The sequence below is a fragment of the Anabrus simplex genome, chromosome 8 (genome assembly GCF_040414725.1).
Source record: "Anabrus simplex isolate iqAnaSimp1 chromosome 8, ASM4041472v1, whole genome shotgun sequence".
Lineage (NCBI taxonomy): Eukaryota > Metazoa > Arthropoda > Insecta > Orthoptera > Tettigoniidae > Anabrus > Anabrus simplex.
In genome coordinates this window covers 204,223,309-204,249,179 of record NC_090272.1, presented here as the reverse complement: position 1 = coordinate 204,249,179, position 25,871 = coordinate 204,223,309, and the positions used below count along the sequence as shown (strand labels likewise).

At 43.8% G+C, this 25,871-nt stretch overlaps 1 protein-coding gene across 1 annotated transcript in view; it reads right to left on the bottom strand.

Annotated features, from left to right (window-relative positions):
* Nucleotides 1-25,871, bottom strand: part of LOC136878694 (protein rhomboid) — a 210,388-nt gene that overhangs the window by 125,667 nt on the left and 58,850 nt on the right. The window lies entirely within an intron of this gene.

The following is a 25,871-nucleotide window of genomic DNA, read 5'->3' as shown; positions in this document are numbered from 1 at the left end:
AATGTATCCAGTTCACACCTATACCACCAGTCCAGACCTGTCCATCAGCGATAGAAGTATTGACGGGGAAAAGGTCCAGTTCACACCTGTACCACCAGCGATAGAAGTGTTGACGAGAAAAAATCCAGTTTACACCTGTACCACTAATAGTAGAAGTATTCAAAAGGAAATTATCCAGTCGTACAGGTACCACCAGCTGTAGAAATGTTGATGAGAAAAAGAGCCACCAGTGGTACATCAAAAATAGATGTATTGAACCCGACAGGGGCATGATCCAAGGACCTTGGGTTGATATCGATCTCAGTAATTACGCACGCAATGCTATTAAAGGGAAAGAACGCTGAAAATGATTAATATTCATATCATTAATAGAGGTCATACCGAAACTAATTAATATTCATACCATTGAGATAGATAAATTGTGTATTTTAAAATTATTTTATGAGATTTCTTTGTCTGCAACTTACTGCGCAGTATTATCCTTTGTGTAGCGGGGGCCCCGCAGATGAAGCCAAGCCAACTTAGACCCGGGAGGGGTTACGAATGGGGATTCCCTGTGACATCACTCGAGAGAAGACATCCCTCCTCAAGGCTCACAGAATGAGGGGAAACTAACTTTTTCGAAACGGAATATAGGAGCCATCTTGGAATCGGACTGGCCAACTTAATTACCGACGAGGTAGAAAATTAATAAAACTCGAATTAGGGGCTCATCTCCCGATTTAAAAGGGATGAATGCTACTGGGACATTTATTTAGAGTGTTTAATGTCCTCTTCCGTGATAACTTTCAGCAGGAGAAAGAATACTGTGTTGTTTCTGCGTGGAAAGGTACTGGGGCCATCTGGTTAGTGTCATGACAGCTCCTCGAGACCGGGACTTCACCCCGTGTGGTGGGGGAAGCAGAACATATTTTAATTAATTTAAAGAGATTCACCGAAGGATAATTGAGTGGTTATGTCTCAATCGCACCAACTAGATACTGGTCACCGACCAATCGTACTATTTTACCTCGAGTACGCCGGGAATAGGCGATACGCAAATTAGTGGAAGGGGTATCGCTCCCTAGTAAAAACTACTGCAGAAAGGAAGAAGCGTCAGTCGGGATTTGTGGCTTACAGGCGGCGAAGCTACGTGTTGTCGAGCTTCCAGTGATCTTTTGTTTGAGTGAATTTCAATTTAATTTACAAGTGAAATCGCGTACTGTGCGTAAATATTGCAGAGATTGGATAGACGTGATGCTAGGGTCTAAACTTTAAAGATCAGAGACGGGTCGCGAACATTAAATATAATTTGTAATAATATTATTATTATTATTACTACGGCGCTACTGTGTCGAGTAGTGACAAAGGTACGCGGAATCCGATACTGAATCGCGGATTGCGGAGTGAGGTCCGGTATCGTGGCTGGACGTTCACACCGAATGTAACTAAATAAATCTTGGAATAAATAGTGACGTGTTGTGTGCCTCAGGAATATTGCCAGCGGTTTCGTCAACCTAGAACAATGGACTCCCAGTTGGAAAGAAGAATGGTGCCTCCAGTAACTGCTGTGGTGCTTATGGGTCAGCACTAAACCCACAATGGACTCCCTGAGCTGACAACGGGTCATCGAGATGGAGATGAGTATAAATCATAATTAATATGACGTAATCAGATTGGGCGGGGAACAGTTATCATTACCTGACGCTATAATGTTAAAGATTGTAACTTCAGTAATGTAGATGTGCTACCATGATACACGTAGCTTCTATTTACTTTATTTAATTAGTAACACGTCTGAGCAATCAATTGTAAATAAAGGGGTAACACGATAAGTTTGCATGCAGTAATAGATTGACTTAATCATTTTATTTGGGAAAACTTGTAATTATTGATGCGTCAGGAGACTAATTTTTAGTAATTCAGAGTAATTCAAGTTAGGTTGTAGTTAGTCCAGCGAGGATATTGCATGGCTGGTAAATAGTGTAATTTTATTCCGTGAGCACCCAGAGCTACGAGATATGACTTCGGAACTGACATCCCAGGCCTCCACTGACATATATTTAGATAGGAAGTGTACGATTTTAATTGGCAGGCTTATCACAATTTAAGTGCAAATTGAGGAATATTTAATTCATAATTGTATTACCGTGTGACGATTTATCAGAAATCACGATTTAGATATGGATTAATTACACCGTCATTAAGAGGAAGTTAATTATGATCACGCAGTATGGTCTAATTTCCAGGTAAGTCGTGTAGGGAGATGGTGTAATGATGAACCCAATAATAATAATAATAATAATAATAATAATAATAAATTGTAGTTATGGTAATCAAACAAGTATTGGTATCATAGAAACCGGTGTCGCGTCGCGGGATCATGATGTTGTAAACGAATATGTGTGTTGAATTGAAGTGAAGTATTGAGAGCCGATGTAATTTTGTTTAAGGAACAATGAGGCTCAGTTTATTAGTGAACGATCCCCGAGATGGGGTGTTTTGTTAAGAAAGGGCGTTATGCCTGTGAAGGCCGAGGCCAATGACCACCCGCCGTGTGGGGGCTGAGGGCAGTTGACCTACTGAGGAGAAGTGTCGGTTTTTTGTGTATTCTCGTCCGCTCGTGTAAGAGGGAGCCTTGAGTTGAAGTGAATGAGGGCGAAAGAATCGCTTAATAATGAAATATTCAACACGCCAGACTGATGTAGTCGCTAATAAATGACACGGCGATTGTTACCAGTACTTGTTAGTTTACTGCCATTACACACTTGAGTATAACGTAGTTTAGGGTTTTCAGAGTCCCACTTCCATCCCAACGGGTGTCAGTTCAGTTCCCGACAGCGGCATTGGTACCCCAATGCTCAACCGAAGGCTGGATGTCTCACGTGTTTACTGTATATAATTTGTGTTCTTTAAGGGTTTATGTATCTTGTTGTGATTATAATTGAGTTACCGATGGTGTTGACCATCGGGGTGGTGAATTTTTACAAGTGAGGGTCGGTTCAAACCCGGGCGTTTGTTCCACATTTTTATGAGTTCCTTCGTGGTACTTCGTTGGGGAATAGCTGTGTGTTTAGTATAGGGATTGCTCAGATTCGTTGCATGCATGTTAATCCTATTGGTCAATGATATCACATAGCCTCAGTGTCTATGATAAGTGTTTTCCCGTTCGAATCTCGTCATAATGGATCGCTCTGCGATAGATAATACTCGGATCCATCACAAACGACTGAAAGTCGATAACAAACAACAACAATTGATAATAATCCATGTAATTCATTTGTATATAAATGCGTCATTACCATCATCATCATTAAGGCCTAATAAACCACGTGTATTAATCTAATCTTTAACCCGAATGTGTTCTCATTGTAATTAGGTATGACCCGTCTCCTACCCTGTATGCCCTTAAGCTTAGTCGAGTTAAGCGCCCATTTGTTTTATTCCAACCCGTTAACGCCCTGTAGACATCATGCCGGAGCCATTAGGTGTAGGGACGGGCACATACTTAAGATGGCGCATCCAAAGTGGGGCGAGATAAAAGGGCGTAAGTGAACTGTGGGGGCTCGATATGTCCGTAAATAAGGGCTACCCAGATTTAGGAAATTTAGCGCCATATAGAATGACGTCCAATGTCTGGCTATATAAATACGGCCCAAGGTGGGACATATTCTACGGTTTAATAGGCGTATTTTGATGTTTAATAGGCGCATAATTATCCCACCTATTGCATACCATTAATGCAAAGATAGGGGCGTGTTGTGTTGTGTATTAGGCAAGGCATACTTGTGCGGCTTCCAGGAGTGGGCACGATTATTTTGGTAACCCATGTCTGCTTCTGACGTTTCCACGCGAGGCCCAGTTCATTATGGTTGAATAAGTGATACCTTGATGTCAATATTAAATCGTTTTATGAATGAGAACACAGTCATGGTCCAATGATATGGGCAGAGCCATGACATTCGCGTCAGCAGGGGCGTATCCAAAATTTAAGGGGATTAGTTTGAATCCCGGGAAACAATGAAATGAATTTCCCATAAGTGAGGTTTGAAGTGAATAGTGGCTTTCTCATAGTGCATATCTATTCACGGATATTAGCCAGTGGTGCGTGTTTCGTCACCAAACAACCTGCTATTAGGAAATATATTGTACGTTAGTATAACCGTGGATGAGAAGAGGTAACCTCACGCCTACTTTTCTTTTTCGAGTGGCAGTAGGTTGATTTCATGGGTTCAGTTTGAGATTCTGATGACTTTGTGTGTTTGAAGGACCTCAATGCTGAGGGCATGGGTTGATTTACTGGCACTATACCACATGTGTTGGTATTTAAAATCGAGCCCAATTTTAGAATCACAGGTAAACCGGCAACTTTATTAACTGAATTTGAGGGCTAATATTATAATCATTTTCGGAAATTTCCCGTTGCCTTCTTATATAAATTTCATGAACCTTAATGATATTAGGCGGTTAGGCAGCTTCAATGATAGCCGTTTTTTGAGGCTTAATTTGCAATGATGATTAAAGTAAAAATTATTTGAAGCTGGAAGAACGTAAAGTTTGGATAGAGGAATCCTTTCTTTTAAAATAAATAATAATTATACATTGTTGTGGTTTGTTGACGCCGACGTTAGCGAGGGGGGTCCTGTCATCTCAAAGGATAGCGACATGGATAGTGAAGCCATGCGGGCTTTGATGGACGCCTTTAAGGCACTCGAAAATAGGATGGAAGAGAACAGTGCGCAGATTAGGGACAGCGTGAAGGACGATTTAAAGGCGAATCGGGAGGAAATGAAGGACGATTTAAAGGCGAATCGGGAGGAAATGAAGGACGATTTAAAGGCGAATCGGGAGGAAATGAAGGACGATATTAAGACACTTGAAAATAGGATGGAAGAGAACTACGCGCAAATTAGGGACAGCGTGAAGGACGATATTAAGACGCTTGAAAATGAATGCAAACAGGGGCGCGCGGAGGTCAGAGAACAACTAGAGAACTTTGACGGTAAATTAACACATTTTGAGGTTAAATTGGAAGAAAACCGAACCGAGACTAGTAAGATGATTGAGGAGAAATGCAGTAGTTTAATGAACAAAATTCAGGAGGTTCAACAACAATGCGAAAAGGGGGCTAAGGAACTAAGCGATAAAATAGACGCGGTTTCTCAGCTCAATGCCGTTGTTGAAATAAAGGTCGAGGGAATAGTTGAGCGGCTTGGTCAGGTTGAGACCGGTATTGAGAGAGACATAACTCGCGTGAATGGCGAAATCGTGGATGTAAATGAGAAAATCGATCGGCTGAATGGTGAGATGGAACAGGTCAGGTCCAAAGCGAATGACCGCGACACGAAGATCGAAGAGATAGTGGAGCAGGTCAAGGACAACCAGATAAATATCAGGATCGTTGAAGAAAGGACGGAGAAAGCCTTGGCGGTAATTGAGGCCCTAGACGAAAAGATTACGTCAGTATCGCAAGCAGCGCAGTCCGATACGAAACTAACTTTTGCCAGGTTACGGAAGGAAGTGTCAGGACAAATAGTAGGAGAGACTGCTAAACAGATCCACGAATGGAGCGAAGAGAAAGGCTCGAAAATGATGGTGAAATTGGAGATCCACGAAGAACAAATTAACGCGCTTCGCGAAGAAATAGAGGGAATGAAGAAATTAGACATTCGGGATGAACCACATTTCAAAATGGAAACGGCCGGAATGAAGAAAATGGAATTAGGTAGCGGATCACATCAAATGGGCTACAGTCTGTTCAAGGAGCAACTACCCGGCAATGAAGAGTATAAATTACCGACGATGGACGAGAGAACGTCGACCTTGCTTGGCCAGAATTCAATACCGATGTATAGTCTCTTACGTTCGGCGGATGATAAGCCAAAGAAGTTCAAACCAGGCACTAGGACTACGCCAAAAAGTTTCCTCCGCGAGGTAGATGATTATATGGCGGATCATCGGGTACCAGCGGATAGGAAGTTACGTGTAGTTGAAAAATTTTTGGAAGACCAGGCTCTCGAATGGTTTAAAGCGTTCCGCTACTGTTTTGATAGCTATGAAGGCTTTAAGAAGCTATTTTTGGAAAAATACTGGGGTTTGGACACGCAGCAAGGACTTAGGTTAGAGCTTTACTCGAGGAGGTACGCTTCGGGAGGACCCACAAGGTTCTGCGATTATTTCACGTCCCAGCTGGTGAAGATGCGCGAACTGGACAGCCCGCCGACTGAAAGTGAATTAATAACCGCCATCACAAAGCAATTCCCCGCTGACGTCCAGCGCATGTTGATTGCGGCAAATATCCGTACGGCAGTGGAAGCCGAGCACGTGTTAAGACAGTTGGATCAGACATCTCATGTCGGGCACGGTCGAGCTAGAAACGTAGAAGCCATCAACACGTTAAACGTTCGAGAGGGGGATCAGTCGGTAAACCGGAGTACTCAGGTGATAAGTACTCAGACTGACGCTCAGATAGGCAACCAGAACAGGAATAATAGGGATTGGAGGTCTCCGAAGTGGGAAAACCACCAATGGAAGTGTCGAAATGACCAGGGTAGGAGTCAATGGTATCAGTCAGGGAGGTACAACCACGGACAGAGCGGCGCGCGAGGGCGACGACCTTACGAGAGAACACACAATTCCTACTGGGGTAACCGTGGTCGACAGAACAACAGACCGCGAGAATACTATCGGGGTGACCTCAACGACAGAAGGAATGAGTCACGCCGTTACGTCAGAGATCTGCAAGATACCCAGGCCGGAAACGATCGGTGGAAAGATTCGATGCAGCAGTTTGCTAAGTCGGATGAGTGTCGAGGGGCAGAGAGCCTCGAACTACAGGCACATAATGCTGCAAACCGTGCCAGTAATCTTGATCCCCGCGCACCACCATATTCAAGTGGAGGCGGAGGTCAGCTAAAAAAAAATTAGGAAAACCGAGTGAGGAGATAGTCGGATTTTCGAGGACTACCGACGCGAAGGGGGAACCGTGGACGTCCGTGACCATCGCATCATGGATAGTTCAGCCCGATGACCTCGTTGAAGATCCCGTTCAGGCATGTCCAAAACCAATTAGAGCGTTACCCGTCATTTTTGTCCGTGTTAACCAGTTGCTGGTTCGTTGCCTTGTAGACACAGGCGCGAGCGTCAGCGTGGTATCTAAAGTATTAGTCAAAGAACTGGAATCGAAGCAATGTATTCCAATCATTCCGATTTCCAATATTAAGGTTAGAGGAATAATTCCGGACCGCACAACTACATGCAATAGCCAGGCCTATCTAGATTTGGAAATTGGGAACAACCTCATATCACATCCGTTTATAATTTTGACTAGAATGGAATATAATATCATCATCGGAGCTGATTTTCTTCGGGAATTCAAAGCGGTCATTGACATGGACAAGAATGAAATTAGATTCAGGAACGATTCAATTCAGGGAGATGTAAGGTTAAACGACTTCGAGGGACAACACGGGGAGGAGAAAATTTGGACCATGGAGATAGAACAATTGGAACAAGAAGGAGGAGATTGCTTCCCAAACTGGGATGCCTATCGGGACGAGATGATCAAGGAGTTTGAAGGGATGATTTTCAAGTTAGAAGCGGAGAATGAAGGACCATCATTGGCGGAGGTAGTCCAAGAAAAGATCGACGAAGCGAAGATAGGGGAGGAAGACAAAGGCGCATTACAGAGAGTCATAGAGAGACACGAAAATGTATTTGGGTCACGTCCAGGGAAAATTCCAAATTTCAAGTATTCCTTAGTCGTCAACAATTGGGAACCATTTCGGCAAAGACCATATCCGATACCTGAAAAGTTTCACGCTGGGGTGAAGAAAATTATACAGGAGATGGAGGATAACGGAATTATATCAAAATCACCCACACCATTTTTGAATCCCTTGGTCGTGGTGGAGAAGGGCAACGGTTCGTTGCGGGTTTGCCTCGACGCGCGAGCAATAAACCAGCGATTAATCCCAGAGTATGACCAGGCCCCGTGTATAAAAGAGGTCCTTAAGAAATTCCGGGGAATGAAATTATTTAGTGGAGTTGATCTGACATCATCCTTTCATCACGTGGAACTTGACCCAGCCACCAAAATTTTGACCGGGTTTCTGTTTGATGGGCAAACCTACGTTTTTAACCGGTTACCCTTTGGATTGAAAACAGCAGGGTCAGCGCTCATTAGGGCACTAGATCGTAACCTCAGTGACGAAGTTAAACAGTTTACGGTGAGGTACGTGGATGACATCCTTATTGCATCTGAAACTTTGCCAGAGCACCTGGAGAAACTCGATAAACTATTAGCTGATTTAGAAAGGAACAACTTCAAGGTAAACCTACCCAAGTCTAATTTCTGAAAAAGGAGTATCCTATTTTTAGGTCATGTGATCGACTCAGAAGGAATCATGCCCAATCCTGTTAAATTAAAGGCAATTCAAAATTTTCCAAAGCCGACGAAGGTGAAACATGTCAGGCAATTTTTAGGAGTTTGTAACTTTTTCGCGGATCACTGTCCGAACTATACCAGTATAGTTGCACCATTACAAGATCTCCTCAAGAAAAACAATAGGTGGAAATGGGATCTTGCATGCGATGAAGCATTTGCTAAAGCAAAGGATCTGTTGGCCCATAGTGTGAAATTAGGATATCCGGACTATACACAGAAGTTTATTGTGCAAACTGATGCGTCGATTATAGGAGTCGGGGCAGTACTATATCAAGAGACGCCCGAACCCGAACAGAGGATCACCTATTTGGCTTTCATGAGTCGCAAATTAAGATCGCATGAGTTGAAATACACCGTGACCGAACTAGAGATGCTCGCGATCGTGACCGCTCTTAACCATTGGAAGAAATACATTTATGGGTACCCAATTGTGTTGAGAACGGATCACAAAGCTCTGACGTTCATGATGAAATCTGCATTAACAAGCGAGAGAGTCAGCCGGTGGTGCTTGTTTGTGCAGCAATTCGACATTACAGTCGAGCACTGCGCCGGAAAGGCAAATGTAATTGCAGACGCCCTCAGTAGAAATCCAGATCCGGAACCTATCGTGGTTAACCAAATACAGTTGATAGAACAAGGGGACCGCGAAATCATAGAAAGGCTGCGGACTATTGGTGAAGAACAGCAGAAATGTCCGGAAATGAAGAAGTTGATCGATTTCCTCCAACGTAGAATACAGCCAGGGACGGATGAATACCGTGAACTTCAGAAAAGATCCGAGAAGTACCAATTTTTTAATGGTATGCTGCATAAATTCGTGGACGAGGACCACACGCAATTCAGGATCGTGGTTCCAACGACGTTGCAGGTTGATTTAGTTTGGCTCGCTCATCACGTTACAGGTCACGCAGGGAGAGATAAAGTGATTGCTACACTTCGGGAAACTTTTATCTGGAAAAATTTGAGGAAAATTGTTCAGCAGGTACTCCTTACTTGCGACATTTGCCAACGGGTAAAACCCAATCCATACCTACTTAAGCAAAAACCGAAGCCGTTGTTACCAAGTAAACCTCGGGAACTGTTCGCTTTAGACTTTTACGGACCACTTCCCAAGGGAAAGAGAGGGCTTCAATACATTTTGGTATGCGTGGATGTGTTTTCAAAATTCGTCACTCTCTGTCCAATCCAGAAGGCAAATACTAGAGCCGTTATAAATCAGTTGAAGACTAAAATCATACCACGTATGGGCAAGCCCGAATGTGTTCTCACGGATCATGGGTCGCAGTTCACATCGGGAAACTTCAAGCGAGACATCGAAAACTTAAACATCAAACATCATCTAAGTTCAATTAGGCATCCGGAGTCGAATCCCGCAGAGCGGATAATGCGAGAAATCGCAAAGTTTTGCCGTATCTACTGTCCTAGACAACATTGGCGTTGGGTGGACGTGATTCCTGTTATCACAGAAAGTATCAACGGCACTATCCACGAATCCACCGGGCAAATTCCGTCAGTGATTCATTTCAACAGTTTTCCAAAGAGACCATGGCACGAGGTCTTAAAATGTCCGCAGGATCCTAGACTATCGGTTGAGCTATGCATACAAGAGACAGCAAAACATTTGAAGGCCCAAGCAGAACGAAGATTACGTCGTCTCCGTAACAAGAGGTACCATCGACCACTGCGCGTAGGGGAACTTGTTCTCGTTAAACGAACAACAGTATCCGATCCACCTAACAAGTTCTACCACAAGTTCGCTGAACTGTACATCGGTCCTTACCGAGTCATCCAGAACCTCGACAACAACGCGTACAAGGTGCAAAGCATGGACGGCGCGACCGAAACCATCTACAACGCGGCAAATCTGAAGTTGTACCATACGTCCGGAGGCAACTTAGAAGACGTGGACAACGCTGAAGAACTTGGAGCAACGGATGAAGAAGAGGATGAGGATGACGGAGAAGAAGATCGACGTGACGTGTCAGATGAAGAGTCGGGACCAAATGAGGAAGCCGAAGAAGTCAATTATTTGGAGAATTTGTTTTCACAGAGAGATCTTGGGGATGAAGAATGTCCAGAATGTCAGTACCTGGAGAACTACAGAGAAGCATTGCGTCAGATAGCATATTATTTGGAAAGAGAGAACCAGGAACTTCGCCAGAAAGCAAAGGTTTGGAAACAGTTGTGAATCGATATTGCCAATTGAATATTTAGCGACGAAATGTGTCCAGTGCCTGTACCCATTTCTTCTCGGGGAGAGGGGAATATGAACCCGACAGGGGCATGATCCAAGGACCTTGGGTTGATATCGATCTCAGTAATTACGCACGCAATGCTATTAAAGGGAAAGAACGCTGAAAATGATTAATATTCATATCATTAATAGAGGTCATACCGAAACGAATTAATATTCATACCATTGAGATAGATAAATTGTGTATTTTAAAATTATTTTATGAGATTTCTTTGTCTGCAACTTACTGCGCAGTATTATCCTTTGTGTAGCGGGGGCCCCGCAGATGAAGCCAAGCCAACTTAGACCCGGGAGGGGTTACGAATGGGGATTCCCTGTGACATCACTCGAGAGAAGACATCCCTCCTCAAGGCTCACAGAATGAGGGGAAACTAACTTTTTCGAAACGGAATATAGGAGCCATCTTGGAATCGGACTGGCCAACTTAATTACCGACGAGGTAGAAAATTAATAAAACTCGAATTAGGGGCTCATCTCCCGATTTAAAAGGGATGAATGCTACTGGGACATTTATTTAGAGTGTTTAATGTCCTCTTCCGTGATAACTTTCAGCAGGAGAAAGAATACTGTGTTGTTTCTGCGTGGAAAGGTACTGGGGCCATCTGGTTAGTGTCATGACAGCTCCTCGAGACCGGGACTTCACCCCGTGTGGTGGGGGAAGCAGAACATATTTTAATTAATTTAAAGAGATTCACCGAAGGATAATTGAGTGGTTATGTCTCAATCGCACCAACTAGATACTGGTCACCGACCAATCGTACTATTTTACCTCGAGTACGCCGGGAATAGGCGATACGCAAATTAGTGGAAGGGGTATCGCTCCCTAGTAAAAACTACTGCAGAAAGGAAGAAGCGTCAGTCGGGATTTGTGGCTTACAGGCGGCGAAGCTACGTGTTGTCGAGCTTCCAGTGATCTTTTGTTTGAGTGAATTTCAATTTAATTTACAAGTGAAATCGCGTACTGTGCGTAAATATTGCAGAGATTGGATAGACGTGATGCTAGGGTCTAAACTTTAAAGATCAGAGACGGGTCGCGAACATTAAATATAATTTGTAATAATATTATTATTATTATTACTACGGCGCTACTGTGTCGAGTAGTGACAAAGGTACGCGGAATCCGATACTGAATCGCGGATTGCGGAGTGAGGTCCGGTATCGTGGCTGGACGTTCACACCGAATGTAACTAAATAAATCTTGGAATAAATAGTGACGTGTTGTGTGCCTCAGGAATATTGCCAGCGGTTTCGTCAACCTAGAACAATGGACTCCCAGTTGGAAAGAAGAATGGTGCCTCCAGTAACTGCTGTGGTGCTTATGGGTCAGCACTAAACCCACAATGGACTCCCTGAGCTGACAACGGGTCATCGAGATGGAGATGAGTATAAATCATAATTAATATGACGTAATCAGATTGGGCGGGGAACAGTTATCATTACCTGACGCTATAATGTTAAAGATTGTAACTTCAGTAATGTAGATGTGCTACCATGATACACGTAGCTTCTATTTACTTTATTTAATTAGTAACACGTCTGAGCAATCAATTGTAAATAAAGGGGTAACACGATAAGTTTGCATGCAGTAATAGATTGACTTAATCATTTTATTTGGGAAAACTTGTAATTATTGATGCGTCAGGAGACTAATTTTTAGTAATTCAGAGTAATTCAAGTTAGGTTGTAGTTAGTCCAGCGAGGATATTGCATGGCTGGTAAATAGTGTAATTTTATTCCGTGAGCACCCAGAGCTACGAGATATGACTTCGGAACTGACATCCCAGGCCTCCACTGACATATATTTAGATAGGAAGTGTACGATTTTAATTGGCAGGCTTATCACAATTTAAGTGCAAATTGAGGAATATTTAATTCATAATTGTATTACCGTGTGACGATTTATCAGAAATCACGATTTAGATATGGATTAATTACACCGTCATTAAGAGGAAGTTAATTATGATCACGCAGTATGGTCTAATTTCCAGGTAAGTCGTGTAGGGAGATGGTGTAATGATGAACCCAATAATAATAATAATAATAATAATAATAATAATAATAATAATAATAAATTGTAGTTATGGTAATCAAACAAGTATTGGTATCATAGAAACCGGTGTCGCGTCGCGGGATCATGATGTTGTAAACGAATATGTGTGTTGAATTGAAGTGAAGTATTGAGAGCCGATGTAATTTTGTTTAAGGAACAATGAGGCTCAGTTTATTAGTGAACGATCCCCGAGATGGGGTGTTTTGTTAAGAAAGGGCGTTATGCCTGTGAAGGCCGAGGCCAATGACCACCCGCCGTGTGGGGGCTGAGGGCAGTTGACCTACTGAGGAGAAGTGTCGGTTTTTTGTGTATTCTCGTCCGCTCGTGTAAGAGGGAGCCTTGAGTTGAAGTGAATGAGGGCGAAAGAATCGCTTAATAATGAAATATTCAACACGCCAGACTGATGTAGTCGCTAATAAATGACACGGCGATTGTTACCAGTACTTGTTAGTTTACTGCCATTACACACTTGAGTATAACGTAGTTTAGGGTTTTCAGAGTCCCACTTCCATCCCAACGGGTGTCAGTTCAGTTCCCGACAGCGGCATTGGTACCCCAATGCTCAACCGAAGGCTGGATGTCTCACGTGTTTACTGTATATAATTTGTGTTCTTTAAGGGTTTATGTATCTTGTTGTGATTATAATTGAGTTACCGATGGTGTTGACCATCGGGGTGGTGAATTTTTACAAGTGAGGGTCGGTTCAAACCCGGGCGTTTGTTCCACATTTTTATGAGTTCCTTCGTGGTACTTCGTTGGGGAATAGCTGTGTGTTTAGTATAGGGATTGCTCAGATTCGTTGCATGCATGTTAATCCTATTGGTCAATGATATCACATAGCCTCAGTGTCTATGATAAGTGTTTTCCCGTTCGAATCTCGTCATAATGGATCGCTCTGCGATAGATAATACTCGGATCCATCACAAACGACTGAAAGTCGATAACAAACAACAACAATTGATAATAATCCATGTAATTCATTTGTATATAAATGCGTCATTACCATCATCATCATTAAGGCCTAATAAACCACGTGTATTAATCTAATCTTTAACCCGAATGTGTTCTCATTGTAATTAGGTATGACCCGTCTCCTACCCTGTATGCCCTTAAGCTTAGTCGAGTTAAGCGCCCATTTGTTTTATTCCAACCCGTTAACGCCCTGTAGACATCATGCCGGAGCCATTAGGTGTAGGGACGGGCACAGTATAAACCCCGTAAATACACTAAATGGCCAAAAGTCACGGAAAGGGATGTCCCCTTAGAAAATGTGCCTTGCATGACCCCTTAGCGTTGCGGCTAGCTGCGGCGTAGCTGAGCAGTGTCTCACAGACACCAGCGTAGTGAACATGGCAACGCGTGGCGAGTTAACCGACTTTGAACCTGGGATGATCATCGGCGCACGGCGTATGGTTCATAGCATTGCGGAGATTACACGCGAATTCGCGTTTCCGCGGTCAACAGTGTCGAGGGTGGAACTTCAATATCGCAAAGAGGATCTTACCAAACGCGTAAACCGCCGCACGGGAAGACCACAGGTGTTTAACGAACGGATATCACGTCGTTGCAGAACCATACTGGGCGCTCGACGGGCTACTGAGTGTCAGATTACCGCCCAGTTGAATGTTGAGAGTCAGGAAACCATTTCTACCAGGACTGTAAAGAACCAACTGCACCGCCACGACGACCAACTGTGTCCCTTTGCTGACATCTCGACACAGAGCTAAACGACGTGCATGGGCCCGCGAACATCGGCAATGAATTATGGAACAGTGGCGGCGAGTGGTATGGTCCGATGAATCCCGGTTCCAGCTGTATCGAGCTGATCGGCGCGTTAGAGTATGGGTATGCCCCATGAAGCTATGGATCCTGCGTGTCAACAAGGTTGTGTCCGGGCGAGAGGTGGCTCAGTTCTGGTCTGGGCGGCGTTCTCATGGGCGCAATTAGGCCCAATTGTCCGGCTGCAGCGAGCACTGACAGGTGCACGTTATGTGGACATTCTTTTGAACCATCTGCATTCCTTCCTGGTCCTAGAGTACCCTGATGCAGATGCCATGTTTCAACGGACAATGCGCCATGTCACTGCTGTATGGTGGCACGCAGGCGGTTGGAGGAGCACTCCAGTGAAGTTACGACCATGGATTGGCCCTCCAGATCCCCTGATCTTAATCCAATCGAGCATTTATGGGATGCTGTCGATGTTGAACGCTCCATGAACCCCGCACCAACTACACAAGGGCAATTGTGGGTTGCAGTGCAGGATGCGTGGGCCCAGATCCCTCCAGAACGATTCCAACACCTTGTACAATCGATGCCTAGCCACATTGCTGCCATTCTAGGGGCTCGCGGAGGAGCAACTCGTTATTAACATCACATTCAGCGTCTTCCCATGACTTTTGGCCACACAGTGTATTCTGCCAGTGCTGTCATAAGGACGTGTCTTTCGAATGTTTACCGCAAAAATGGGGAAGGCGGAGAAATTACAACAGGGACTAGGAACAGTATAATGGAACTCCGTTGCGAACATATTAAAGAAACCATTTTAGAGAAGCCTTCGAGTAAGAAGACCATTAGTTAAAGAATGTTAAATGCGTGATATTACTATGGCACATCTAATTATCCCTCCAAAAGTGTGTAAACGCTCCCCTTATTCATTTTTTTATTAATTATATCCCGTAATCACACATTCTGAAACTCTTCATTCTGAGTCACTAGTGTGAATTTCATTACCAGTTTCACTTTGAGTTTTTCATTTCAGAACGCAGGTCCGTAAATTATTTATACCAAACTAAGTGGTAGCAACCATTCCTGTTACATTCATTTAAGATGAAGTAATCAACGAATTCTCTGGATTAAAATTCGATAAGCTGGAAATACTCAGTCTGCACTTGATACAACAAAGTTATTCCATGCTCTGAGCAGTGTTGTGGATAATTTAATTCCGGAAGCACAGCCCCGGAAGCCCCGGAAAACGACTGAGAGGAGGGCACGGACTTCGTTATATCTGCAACCCCTCTACCCCACCCCTCTCTCCTCTTGTTCACCTTTGAATAAGGCCGCACTCGGTTCACCTATATTAATGTGGGTTCGATTCACTAAGAGATGGTCGAGAAATTGCCACGGAGCACAACTGCATTACACTTGAAACGAGCAAGCTTGTATTCGGACGAATAGTGGGTTCGAACCCAACTGATGCAGCCCTGAAGAGGGTTTTCCGTGGTCTCCCCTTTTTACACCAGGCAAATGCTGGGGCTGTGTCTTGAGTAAGGCCAAGGGGGGTTACTGGGGCGTTAGAAAACCCCCACCCATTGAAATTTTACAAAAAATAAAACAAACAATAAAAATGTAAACAAACATTTAGACCAGGCGATTTGGCCTTTCGGTTAGGGACGCGTAGCTGTGAGCTTGCATCCGAGAGATAGTGGGTTCGAGCCCCACTATCGACAGCCCTGAAGATGGTTTTCCGTGGTTTCCCAATTTAACTTCAATCAATCAATCAATCAATCAATCAATCAATCAATCAATCAATCAATCAATCACTACTGATCTGCATTTAGGGCAGTCGCCCAGGTGGCAGCTTCCCTATCTGTTGTTTAACTAGCCTTTTCTTAAATGATTTCAAAGAAATTGGAAATTTATTGAACATTACCTTAGTAAGTTTTTCCAATCCCTAACTCCCCTTCCTATAAATGAATATTTGCCCCAACTTGTCCTCTTGAATTCCACCTTTATCTTCATATTGTGATATTTCCTACTTTTAGGCACCACTCACACTTAATCGTCTACTGATGTCATTACACGCCATCTCTCCACTGACAGCTCGGAACATTTCACTTAGTCGAGCAGCTCATCTCCTTTCTCCCAAGTCTTCCCAGCCCAAACTTTGCAAAACTTTTGTAACGCTACTCTTTTCTCGGAAATCACCCAGAACAAATCGAGCTGCTTTTCTTTGGATTTTGTCCAGTTCTTGAATCAAGTAATTCAGATGAAGCTGTACCTTAATTAAGGCCACTGACGTTTCCTTCCCACTCCTAGGCCTTTCCTATCCCATCGCCGCAATAAGACCTGTCTGTGTCGGTGTAACGTGAATCAAAGTGTAAAACAACCTGAGCCCCAGGCTTCTAATTCGTAATCTAATGATTACTAATGATGACTTCATGGCTCGATGATTATGGTTACCAGGTGGGCAGCAGACTACATATACTCACACGCAAATTGTCAACTAGTACGATTTAAAGCTCCATTTTCTCGTTAAACAATGGCCAGTAGCACAAACTTTCTGTTTATTTCTGACGTAGATTGACCTGTCAAAGTTTTGAATAAAATCGGTTACACATAGCTGTGGCCTCCATTTCTTAGTAAAGAGATTACTAACTCTGACCATTTCATCCACAGGTTTTCTTACCTGTGCAGAGAATCTTTTATTTTTGTAATTTGCAATGCATTCGCCTGCGGTACCCAAAATATAGGTTAGAAATCCAACATGGCGCGGCTCGGACGATAGGAATTTAGTAAACAGGGCAGCCAACTTCGGCACATTCACCTACACAGCAGCGCATTCTTTATTCGAAAGTGGACAAAATTTGAATTACATCCGGACAGGAAGGATACACTGGAAGCATATGCTGTGACGCGGCCTACAACCCTCTGGTGTACCTTCGGCATTCTTAGGTCTCTGGTCTGGTTTGTTTACGTCCGGCGAGGATAAGACCATTGGTCAGTATCTACTGTATTAACTTGACCATGATGGCCACCAATGGTCCGTATTGACTTTACTATAGTTAGGCTAATTATGTTAGAGTCCGCCTTGTCAATACAATTCAAACATGTATTGTATATCTAAACCATCAAATACAAAAATGCACATAAGTACATGTTTCGAGAATTTAAAATTCTCTTCTTCAGCTTAAGGATTAACAGGTCTTCAAATGCATGTGATTTTAATCCAGCCTGTTTCCAGTCATTCGACCGGGTGTGGAATGGAATGGATGAAGTCCCAATCTAGCGGCGAGGATAGAAATTGTGCCGGCTGCCGAAGCCTGTCGCACTCCTCTGGGGCAATGATTAATGACTGACAGATGAAATGAAATGATATTGTGTAGTGTTGCTGGAATGAAAGATGACAGGGAAACCGTAGTACCCGGAGAAAAATCTGTCCTGCCTCTGCTTTGTCCAGCACAAATCTCGCATGGAGTGACCGGGATTTGAACCACGGAACCCAGCGGTGAGAGGCCGGCGCGCTGCCGGCTGAGCCACGGAGGCTTTCTCCAAACAAGTACTTGTGAGTATTTAATGTATTTGATGGTTCAGATATATAATACAGTTTTGAACTGTATTGACAAGGTGGACCTTGACATAATTAAATATAGAAGATCACTGGTCTGCAATTTCAAACTGGGCTTTTCTTATTTTGACTGAATGTGACAGCCCTGAACCCAGACATGACGCGGAAACAATGGCAAACATCACAGCCAACTGCAGCCGACCAAAAAACAACACAGAAAACGGTCGCATTGGCACATTTACAGGGTCGCGTTTTAGTTCGTAAAGTTACTTCTAGGAGCGTGCTGGTTGATCTCTATCAAGCAGATGATGATGATGATCTTGTTGTTTAAAGGGACCTAACATCGAGGTCATCTGCCCCTAACGGTACGAAATGAAAGGACAACAAAAGCTCAAAATAATACACTGACCAAAGAAAAAGTCATGAAGAAGGAATGGATGGACATTAACCAAAAAACAACAACAAAAAAACAAGCAAACAAAAAAACAGTGGATCCACCTCAAAAAAGATCATAAATAATGTATTACTGACCAAGGGACCACTTAGAAAGCACAATCTTGAATCGAGGATGCGTGATGTCTAAAGGGGTCAAAAATCCAGGTCGGAGGCCCCTCAGAATAGTACATACCGCGAGTAAAGTAGAACTATGATATTTGTCATGTTGGGGTACTAATCAAAAGTAGCGAAGACTCACGGTGTTCCACACAAGGTAATACTCACAATTATTGCACTTCGTACAGGGAACGCAGACCTATGGTGTTTCTCACACAATGGCGCCACTCATAGCCAACGCAAACCGATGAGGTTCCTCACCTAGGTGTACTAGTCACGGGTGCCGTTATTCCCGTGGTGTTCCTCACAGGGGTACGACGCACGGGTACTGGAAACCCACAGAAGAGCCCCCTCTTCTGCTACTAATCACAAACCTATTTCGTACCTAATATAGTGGTACTACTCGCAAGTACAGGCAACCCATGGTGTTCCCCGTGTGATGGTACGAATCAAAAGTAGTTTCATGGTTCTAATTCAATCATCCCTTGGTCTCCCCTTTTAGTCGCCTCTCACGACAGACAGGGGGATACCGTGGGTGTATTTTTCGTATACGTCCCCCACCCACAGGTGGTAAAGGGAAAGAAAAAATGCGAAGAAAGTAGGGATCCGTTACTTCGAAAAATGAAGTAACAGACGAAGAAAGGCAAGGCCCACGAAGGGCGTGAAAATGAAAGACTCCCTAGACCTCGAATGCTCTAATACCGTCGGAGTCGGAAAAGAACAATAGTTGACCAAGGGAGGTCGGACAGGATAGACGAACGTGAGGAGCCTGGCACAAGTAAGTGGAAGCAACGCCAAGACTCAGCTAAGGGCCCCGTGGTCGCCAATACACATTCCCAAGTTGAGAGCCCCTTGGGCACCTGTTAGTCGCCTCTTACGAGAGGCAGGGGATACCGCGGGTGTATTCTGCATGAGCGTCCCCCACCCGCAGGGAGTAGTGTGTTTGGTCCGCGAGAGCTATTTTATTTCCCTCAAGTCCGCCACCTGGGACGCGCCACGTGGGAGTATCATCTCTGCCCCTGCTACGCCAGCGTAGTAGGTTCGTGACTATCAAGCAGAAATGAAGGATATCTCGTGTCTACTACTTCAGGTATCACTATATATCATTTAATGCGTTTACTGATTGCGAAATACGTGTATCACTACCTTGCAATCTGTCAACTGACATTGAAGTCCAGACCCATATCCGGTGTTTACATGCATATTCTAGTGCGTGGAGGAACAAGTTTGTCACTGTCTCAGCCTCATCTTTGACCTGAACAATTTGAAGGAAACAGAGGTATTAGCGATGCTAATAACACTATTTCTTTTGCAGTTATTCCCTATGACGTACGGCATGTGCGGTTGTTCAGAGTACACGAAAGCTCGGTACGCTGTTATGTTGGGTTTATAACACGTTCTGATTTAATAAAGAAGACTACGGGAAACTACTTCACTCCTTATTTCCATTCTTCGTCTCTGCGTGACACCTGAGTTTTCTATGGCAGCTGACGGTGGAACAATATGGTATCCCAGCATCCTTCGGATTGAGGACTCGACGTACATGGTGACCCAAGAGTCTGTAAACATTTGACGAGGCAATACTGAACGGAATTTTGGAGGCAGAGAGATTGTAATTGACACATACGATTGGCATGACATAGGGTTTTATTTACATCAAAATAAAGTACACAAAATGGCCAACAGATGGCGCCGGACAGCAACACCTCATGTACAAATGGCCATAAATGCTTGACATGACATGGGGTTTAATTGACACCAACAGCGAGTGCGCAAAGACGCCAACAGATGGCGCTGGACAGCAACACGTCATTGATGCCGCATGAGACCCGTGTACGGTATTAAAGGAGCTGTCGTGAGAGAGGGCGTCAAATGCATCTGCAATCGCGGCATGTTAACGTTACCAGAAAAGGCACTCTTAGTGAAGCTTGATTTAATTTATTTTGGAGTCAACAAAACCCCATGTCATGCAGAGTTTTGGCTCGCCTTATATATTAAAAGCGTCATGGATTTTTTGGCTTTCGTTTCGGCCATGTATGGACAAGCCGACATCCCTTGCGTTATTTTTAGCCTTCTCTGCTTTCACTCTCTGCCAATGTCTTTTCATCCCTTCTCCTTCTTCCTTCTTTTCTTCTAGGTAGGACCTCCCTTTTCTCACTAGTGTCTTCTCTCTCTCCTAGAAACCACGGAACTTTTTGACGAGTTGTGAAAATCGATTTCTCTTCGTTATATCATCATCTGCAATCCCCATCTTAGTCAAGTCCAACTTACCAAAACCTTTTCAGCTTTGTCTTCCCCTTCCTGAAGATTTCAAAGATTTTCTTCGTCAGTTTGTTATTGTCCACCCTCAATAAGTGTCCGTTGAACTGTACCCTTCTCCCCCCCGTCAATTCAAGCACTCCCTCTGCTCTTTGATATAATTCTTTGTTAGATTTGAGTCTCCTCTTCCCATTTTTACACTTGGGCTCAGAATTCTTATGAACATGTTTCTTTCTCTCTTCCGGATCTCTTCAAGCTCACCTTTTCCAATCATATCCTATGTTTCTTCTGCAACAGGTATTATTATATTATTGCATGGCGTTTGCAAGCATGCATAATGTACAATATATAAGGTATATAATAATAATTTCGTGTGGCTATTTCTAGCCGAGTACAGCCCTTGTAAGGCAGTCCCTTCGATGAGGGTGGGCGGCATTTGCCATGTGTAGGTAACTGCGTGTTATTGTGGTGGAGGATAGTATTATGTGTGGTGTGTAAGTTGCAAGGATGTTGGGGACAGCACAAATACCCAGCACCCTGGCCACTGGAATTAACCAATGAATGTTAAAATCCCCGACCCAGCCGGTAATCGAACCCGGGACTCTATGAACCGAAGGCCAGTACGCTGACCATTCAGCCAACGAGTCGGACAATATATCAGGTAAAATACACTGAAATAATTAAAGTGGAATGTCCAGCTTCGAGAACCAGTTCATTGCACTTGGTGGCACTTTATCCAGAGCCTGTAATCCATCTTTAAGGCTAATAGTGAACCGTTCTCAATAATATTTAGCATCGTCTGCTCCTCAGCATCACTCTCACACTCAGCACTCTCACGATATTTAAACTTTTTTCGTCACATATCTGCACCTTCCTTGGCCTGAGTTTTGAGCACCCCTGTCGGGGAAGTACTTTCTTCGTTGATCAGAAAGGCGTTGCTGAGTGGACGTTGTTCCCATCGCTGTCTCCATTCTGCTGTTACACTGAATGTTTCAAGTCCATGTAGATCAGTTGAGAATTGGTTCCGGGATTTTAACCGCAGCAGTGGTGGATCGCGTAAATGTCCAGTATGATTCCGCTTTCTTTGCAAGACAGCAGAACAATTGAAATATTGAAATTGGTAGGCAGGCCATCTACATGTCATCACTTAAGATGGTTTTTAGGGATAGCCGTGACCATAATATTATTAGAAGTCTTAGGCAAAGGAATGCCCATGAGAAATATGGTACATTGGTACAGGAGATATACAGACATATGAGAGCAAAGATCCGCAGTAGTATTGGAAAAATAGGGGACTTCGAAATAGAGGCTGGGTTTGACCAGGGATCTGCTTTGAGTCCATTCTTGTTTTTATATAGAAATAGATGTAGTGACAAAGAACGTGAGGGAAGCGGCTCCATGGTGTATTATGTATGCAGATTACGTGGTATGGTGTTCAGAGACTAAGGAAGGAGTTCTTAGGAAACTGAAGCAGTGGGCCTCAGCGCTTAGAAGAGGGAGGATTGAAGATCAGCAAGAAGAAGACTATCTGCATATTCATGTCGGAGATGAAGGAGAAATCCTGCAATGCTGAAGACATCAAGAGAGGGAGCCACTTTTGATACCTGGGATTAATCTTGGAAGAGTCCGACTCGTTGGCTGAATGATCAGCGTACTGGCCTACGGTTAAGAGGGGTCCCGGGTTCGATTCCCGGCCGGGTCGGGGATTTTAACCGTAACTGATTAATTCCAATGGCTCGGGGGCCTGGTGTGTGTGGCGTATTCAACATTAGAAATCATCCTGGGTAGGGCCTTCATCTTCATAGACATGCAGGTCACCTAATAGGCCGTCTACTAGAAAAAGACCTTCACCAGGCCTCTTCGGAAGCCATGCGCCATTATTATTATTATAATATTGGAAGAAACAGGAAATATAGAATTGGAACTCACTAGTAAAATACAGGCAGGATGGAAGAACCGGAAGGAGACAAGAGGGGTACTCTGTTATAGAAGGGTGGCAGCCATGCTTAAAGGAGAAGTGTACAAGAGAGTGGTGAGGCGTTGTGTAGTGTTGTGACAGGGGGGTAGGAACTCAGGATACGTTAACTGAATATCTTCTACGAGGGGAGAGCTTGATCAGGAAGCGTTGACTACGCTTGGAAATTGAAGAAGATCGTCCTACTCTATGTTTACGAAGAATTATGTACAATAGTTATAGTATTGTTGATGAATAGTGTAGTTAACGAAGAGAGTCTCTTTTTCTTCTGTAAGCTGTCTCAAGTCTTCTCTCCAATACCATTTATTATTAATATTGGAGTTACGCAATCCCTCCTCAGACAAACAGGAATTCGTCTGGCAACTACTCTAGCGATTCTAGCAGGTCAGACCCCCCTAGCTACGTATCGCGGACTTAAGTTGCCCACTTGCCTGCAACCCGAGTTTCTAGATATCTCCCAAGTTTTCGTCAGGTGGAAACTTCTACTCGACCAAGGGACAGTCAAAATGATAGCTAGAGGACAGTTTCGTTCCTACACGTCATGGAGGGTTACAACTAGTATGATCTATGTCCTCGTTTGCTCTACTGAGTTCAAAGGACGTGCGTGATTCGAACTTTTGTTGATAATATTGATCACACATAGATTTTTTTTTAATTTGCTTTATGTCGCACCGACACAGGTAGGTCTTATGGCGATGATGGGATAGGAAAGGGTTAGCGGTGGGAAGGAAGTGGCCTTGGGATTAATTAAGGTATAGCGCCAGCATTTGCCTGGTGTGAAAATGGTAAACCACGGAAAACCATCTTCAGGACTGCCGACAGTGGGACTCGAACCCAGTATCTCCCGAATGCAAGCTCACAGCTCCGTCCGCCTAACCCCACGGCCAACACCTATTTGTCAAGATACGGAAGTCTTAAACTTCGAATACTTATATTCCCAATGTCTATTCTAACCCCTCCATCCCCACCCCATGGTACCAGGTTTCTTGTTCTGGGTCTCCCTCTCTTTCGTTTATCATCAATCTCCATCTTTCTACAACTTGCTCTATTCCTCTAATGTGTTTTTATCGGCCACGGTCCAACCTGGTTACTCCACATACACCCATCTCAACAGCTTCACTTCTGCCCACTCTTATTATGTTGGAACGTTGGTATCGATGTCATTGTTGTGCCGTCCCCAAAATTCGAACACTAGACTGTCATTACTCCGAGAATCGATCCTACAACCAGGGAGTAGGTTGAATGATGGTATGGAGTTCCGTGTAAGTAAAGGTATTTGAAAGAAGTATGAAACTAAGAATAAGTTATGATGAAGACGGCACAAATTCCCAGCCCTCGAGCCATCGGAATTAACCAATGAAGGTTAAAATCCCCATCCCGTCCGGTAATCGAACCTGGGACCCCTGAACCAAAGGCCAGCACGCCAACCCTTTAGCCATGGAGCCGGGCAGTAGTAACATCACAGGCTAACTTGCAGTGGTGTCAGAACGGTGTACGAGTTCTAACCGGCCAATATCTTGGAGAGGTGTAATTTCCAGCTGATGAGCCTCAGTCGCACTGGCGTGAATCACTCGTACTCTTATGACTGAGACACATCAATTTATTTAGTAATAACTTTGTTTAGGGGCTGCCTGGCCGAGGCGGTGAAGGCGTGCTCGGTTCGCCCGGAAGGACGTGGGTTCGAATCCCCGTCAGGAAGTCGTAAAATTTCAGAAACGAGATTTCTGCTTCCGGAGGTGCATATGGCTCTGAGGTTCACTCATCCTACACCAAAAATGAGTACCAGGTTAATTCCTGGGGGCAAAGGCGGCCGGGCGTAGAGCTAACCACTCTACCCCATCACGTGCCGCGGTTAACGATGGTAGCCTGTACGGAGGTTACTTTGTCTTTGTTTGTTAATAACTTTGTTTAGCAGCCAGTTTTGTTGCTACCTCGACCATACGAAATGAAGTGTAAAATTTTAATTATTAGCAAGATAATTGCCTATTATTTCTTGTTCCTTTCTGTTCCGCCTGGTTGCCTTTTTTCTCCCCTCCCTAGTGCACTGCCGACCCATAGCAAGGTCTTCAGCAGAGCGCGAAACAGAAACCTTACTGTCTCGGGAAACAGAATAATGGTCAAAGTGTTCACATGTTTTCTTGTATTGTCCTAAGTTCGTTTGGAAGTGAAAATTTGCAGTATTGCTTGGTGGGAATTTTTTAGTCGGTCAACAAATCTATGTGGATTACTGGTAACTATTTGATTAGTAGGGATACAGAATATGTAACTTTTAGGGACCTTCGATGAAGTACCAGTATTGTGGGATACCTGCTACCAACAATGTCGGAGTCGCAGCAAATCGTTGATATTTTCTAAAAAATTTCACAATCAACTCAATGTTGAAAAACATCCTAGGGATATCAGCTACGAATTTTAGATAAATAAAATATAATCACGTATGAGAATATATTATTTATTTATTTATTTATTTATTTATTTATTTATTTATTTATTTATTTATTCCTAAAAATTACAATGCTTTTCTTAATTATCATGATCCAGTCGATTGGATCACGGCCGACTGAATCCCTCGCTGCGCTGGAGCGACGCATCAAGTTGGCCGTGATTAGATTCGCAGTTTGCCTTTTTCTACCACTACGAACGCTAATGTGAGTCAATGCATAGTTTCTCTGAAGCACCACTACGAGCGCTAATGTGAGTCAATGCATTGTTCCTCTGAAGCACCACTACGAGCGCTAATGTGAGTCAATGCATAGTTTCTCTGAAGCACCACTACGAGCGCTAATGTGAGTCAATGCATAGTTTCTCTGAAGCACCACTACGAGCGCTAATGTGAGTCAATGCATAGTTTCTCTGAAGCACCACTACGAGCGCTAATGTGAGTCAATGCATAGTTTCTCTGAAGCACCACTACGAGCGCTAATGTGAGTCAATGCATAGTTCCTCTGAAGCACCACTACGAGCGCTAATGTGAGTCAATGCATAGTTTCTCTGAAGCACCACTACGAGCGCTAATGTGAGTCAATGCATAGTTTCTCTGAAGCACCACTACGAGCGCTAATGTGAGCCAAT